Source organism: Olea europaea, chromosome 18 (assembly GCF_002742605.1).
Source record: "Olea europaea var. sylvestris chromosome 18, O_europaea_v1, whole genome shotgun sequence".
Classification (NCBI taxonomy): Eukaryota; Viridiplantae; Streptophyta; class Magnoliopsida; order Lamiales; family Oleaceae; genus Olea; species Olea europaea.
Window position 1 is genome coordinate 25,045,010 of NC_036254.1, and position 5,389 is coordinate 25,050,398.

Sequence of the window (5,389 nt, forward strand, 5' to 3'; positions counted from 1 at the left end):
AACTTAAAATTAAATTGTCAAGAATTATTTGAGAAGCACAAATTCTATAATGTCGTTTAGAGATATCAAGTGGTCGACCTACCTTATGTTTTTAAAAATCAATAATTGTTACTGTTATGCTCTTATTTGGCAGTGATTAATTAAAAGTCATTTTTTCCTACACTCCAATAAGTGTGTTTTAGACACTTATTTTTACCGCAAAATATGGATAGTTGTTGATAAATATATTGAAATATGGTTTATTTATATATAAATTATGTTTTGTAGGACAACATTGATAAATCTGGCGGAATCTAGGAAAAATAAACAAAAAAGACCAAAATAGAAGAAAATCAAAGTTCAGGGACCAAAATGTAAATAGTCAAAAAAATGACCCGGAAGCATAAACGAGGATGTGAAAGAGCTAAGGACCAAATTGGTGAAGACATGAAATACTGGAAGAAGAAGAAGAAGAAGAAATGAGAAAAGAAGTCAAGAAACAAGAAAACGGAGTTCGGGTACTAAAATGCAACTTTTGGAAGTCTGCCAATACTATGCGGTCACATAGAAGGTTTTTTCATGCTGTCGCCTACCTATTTTCAGAGGCTTGAGGTCTGATTTTTAATGAACTATGCTACATCGTTAAATTGTACTATGCTATATATGATTAAAAAAAATTTGGAAACCAGTCTTGGGACATTTTTTAAACTCTAAAGCCATCCAAAAGTGTTCATCATGCATTCCAACACATTCATAAAGGTTACATAGAAGAAGATAAGGAACATAAAAATTAATTTGGAGACCCAAAGATTCAATTGAAGATTTAAAACGGTGATGACGAGTTTCTTCAATATTCTTGTTATTTTCTTCTTTTCAACATGCTAGACTAGATTTATTTGTGCTAGAAGAATGACGAACTGTGTATTATGAATTTTTAATATTTAATTTTATATATTTGACATCAAAAACACATTTTGGATATTGAACGGTTTATATGAATTTCTTTTCTCACGATTATCGTACATGATAATTGTGTGAATATGATAGCTTATTTTATGTATTCGAAGAGAAATTGACTCGACATGGTATAAATCATCATAAAATCCAATAAGGGATAGAGATATATCTCTATGCCTAGTGAGAATCTTTAAGTATTCATAAAAATTCATACATATGTTTGCATCCATCATAAAAATATAATCTAGTCATATATATAAGAATAGATTTAACATTACTCGAGAGAAATTGTTGAATATAATAGGAATAATGATTCTTCAATATACAATTGTATTGTCAAAGTGTAAAACTAATGTTAAAAATGATTATTACATTGGAATTCTTGATCCAAGTTTGTGTGTCATTCATCAGATACATCAATTTGCATTTAATTTAGTTAATTCACTCATAATTAGATTCATAGCTTAATTTGGTTATAAGTTCATCACAATAAATACAACTTATTACCCTTGTTTTGGTTAAGGTCGAGGTAATAAAAATTAAATTAAATCAATCTCTATGGGACGATACTTGGACTCAAAATTCACTTTATTACTTGTTAACGAACCTTACACGTACGATGATTTAATTTGAAAAATATTTTCGTGAACACACTCACTTTTCAACTGCAGATTCTAAAAAATTTATTCATTTTCATGTTTTTCCATCCCTTTGTTACACATTAATGTAAAAATGAGAATGAAAAATATAGTCATTATGGACCCCACATAAGAGATAGAAAGTCAAATATGGTGGTTTGATGTGATGGATAACGATCATATTTTTAATTTTAATAGATAAATAATGGAAAACAAACTGGGGCTTAATTTTAACTATACATTTTCTCAAAAAAATAAAAAAATAAAATTGTACAAACACTACATTTGTATTTATTTGAAAATATGTCATAATAGTAAAAGTAGTTGGTATTTAAAAAAATCTCTCCAATAAGTAAGTTGATAAGAACTCCATCAAATTGACGATCATACAAAAAGAAACAATGTCTTGATGGTGGTCAAATGTAAAGGCTCTGTTAAATTTAATTGAGGGGAATTTTCAAAAATGTCACAAAATTAACATGGTCCCAAAAAGTTGTCATTTTCACTTTATGTGAGCAAAAATGTCACTTTTTGTGTGAAATGTCTAAAATTACCTTTAATGACACATTTTTGCATTTAACGCTTGATTTGAAAGAGTTGATTATGTTAATGTGATGATTTATTTTATATATAAAAAATATGGATAAATGTGTATTACATTGATTAATATGAATTTGTGTTAATAAAAAAGGGTAAAAGAAATTAAAAAATGGAACATAATCAAATATATCTTCTTCTCCCCTTACAAACCCTAATTTTTCTCATCTTCTTCATTTTCATTGATCAAAATTTTTTTTTTCTTGCATTCATAATTCATTTTAAAACGTTGGCTATTAGAAGTTATTTATATTTTACTTCTACAGCTTACTATTTTGTAAATGTTAAATACAACCTGAACATATTTATTTGGAATTTTTGAAACTATTATTCATTGATTTCTTTATTTTTGAATCATTCACAAATGTGATTATCATCGTTAAGGTTTTGAGTACTTTTTTCCATTCAAACCAAATAATGTTTTCATTAAATGTCTCTTCAATAACAAGGTCAATCTGACCTTTTTCATTTAGCTCAATACTAATGACCACACTTAATGTGTTGTGCTTAAGATTTTTTTCCGCCCACTGTCGTCTGCTTCTTGACTGTCGAATTTGACATTTACAAACCGTCGGATTAGACGTTTGAAATGTCGAACCCGACATTTACAAATTGTCGGGATATACAGTTTTACTATCAAATTGAATACTTTAAAAAACAATGGAAGGCCTTTATTTGACGTTTTGCTATTGTACAAATTTACGTATCATGCAATGCCACTTTCATGCTATTAAATGCTGACATATTGATTCTACAAAATTCTTGTCATTGCAATCCCAACATTTCAGGTATGAGTAATCATTTGAGATTTATTGTGTCGCATGGGGAAAAATTGTTCATGCGGATGACGAATAGAAGTGGAGAGTGGACAAAACCACTTCTATTATGGTTCTGACAAGTAATATCGTAGCCCGACTTTTGTTAATGTTGAAGGACAAACTTGATATTCTTGATCCCCACACGACCTTGCTCAAGTACTGAACATGATGTGACCATTGTTTTGTACTGTGGAGTAGCTCCATGACCTTATTTAAAAAATAATCTACTACTCTTTACTATATACTATTCCTTACTGTAAACAGTTTCTGTACGAAACACAAGTTTCCTCTGTCATTATCACATAAACAAAACCAACGAACGCAAAATTAAATACATAAATAGAAAATAAAATGTTCTTCAGTGTAGTTGCCACAGTTATTAGAAGTAGATCGTTGTGAAAGTTGCTCTTTCTTTGACAACGAAATCGATTGGTTCCACCTCCAATTACAACAAGAATGTGTGCATCAACACTTTGAGGATCGTTCAGGTCATGAGTATGAATCTGCTCATATGTCATCATATATTGGTAAAATTATTATTCCGAGATAAAGCACGTAGAAAGCAAGGTGAAGAAATGCAATAATGTTCACCTTGTGTGCAAAAACAATCCGATCACAGTACATAATATAACTCAATTGATCCATTCAATCTATCCTAATCTGAATTCATCCATATTTTTCAAATAAGCAACTTCCACAAAAATAGATTTGAATTGAATGTGATCCGAAAATTATAAAGAATGAATCGTGACAGTCATGGCATCATTATACAAATAAAAACGTGAAGCACAATAAATCAGTCACACGTGAGACGTTCAGATAGAAAAAATCTAACCACATAGGACAAATCAATCAAAAAATCGTGAGATCATAGCATTTCATATATGTTCATGCAAAATACTCGTGCAATGTTAGGATGAACCAAAGTTTGAATTGTGGAACTGAGCGGAAGGAAGGACCGAATTGTCGTTCTCGACAGTTCATCTTTCGAGAATTACTGAAGCTATCTGTCGGGAACGACAATAAGCGCGATGACATTTCTCTACCTTAGTGAACTATCGAATGATGAACTATCGAAAAATCTACTTTTCACCTCTAAGCAAATAGGTATTATTGAAAATTATTTCACTCCATATTCAAGCATAACAAAACATTAAAACCACAAGTATGCTATCAATTATCTAACAAGAGTTCAATCCAAATACGAGTACCACCACAACAAATGGATTTCAAGTGATAGCAATATTATTTCCACATCACACAAGCACCAAAAACATTGAAACAAAAGATATTTCAAGTGTCAATCCAGATTTTCACCCAACATGGAAATATAAAAAATGCTTGAAATCTGAACTTTGAAAGCAAAGGAAGAAGATAAATATTAAAGTGGAACCCTAGATAAAAATTTTCCTCAACATTAGTGTTAACACGTGCAACGTTTGTATATATGCATCACTAATAGAAGATGTCTACAAAAGAGAAAATTAAAATTTATGGTATGAAATTGCCGAAAGTAGGGAAAAACATTTTCAACTATAACATAGCTAGAAATTATTCAAAACGTTCAAAAAAATTATAGAATATTAAAAGGATTTTTACCTCTTTCTAATTCAAACTCCAGCTCTTATTTTAAACCCAGCAAAAAGCTTCATTTTTTCGCATCTCATAAAACCTTTGCAGCTAAAAATATTATAAAAATTGAGTTAAAAAAAAAGTTTTTTCTCTTTTGGATCAAAGCCCGTAGTGAGAGAAATGAGAGAGAGTGTGAGAGAGTTAGGATTGTTTAATGAGAGAAATAAGATTCATCTAATTTTTTTTTTCCAGCTTTTCATCCCTGACATTGACAATATTTTTGTACAATTTCTTCCATTAGGCCAAATCTCATTTAATTAGGACATACAGGGAATTTGAAATTATCTTCAAGTGCAAATATGTCTTAAACTGGCATTCTTGCAATGTATTTAAAAAAAAAAGTGATATTTTTGTAAATGTCTTGGAAAAAATTGACATTCACTGCAATTTCCTCTTTATTATTAATTGATTTCGTTTAAGTTTTTCGATGATTACATTTTACTTCTCTTCGACTCTCTGTTTTATTATCTTTACTTTAATATTAACAAAAGTAAGTAAGCGAAAATATTGAAATATAATGGAACCCATTGAAAATGATTTGTTCATTACATATTAATGTCATATTGATTGAATATCCATCTATATTTTTTAATGCCCTTTAAATTGTATTATGTGAAATATATTGAATACCTGTCTATTTAAATGCCATTTATTTTTAATTATTAGAGAACTTTGCCAATAAATTTATATATAGGGAAATGAATAGATATTTATTATTATTATTATTATTATTATTTTTTATTTGGGGGGGGGGGGGGGGGGGGGGGA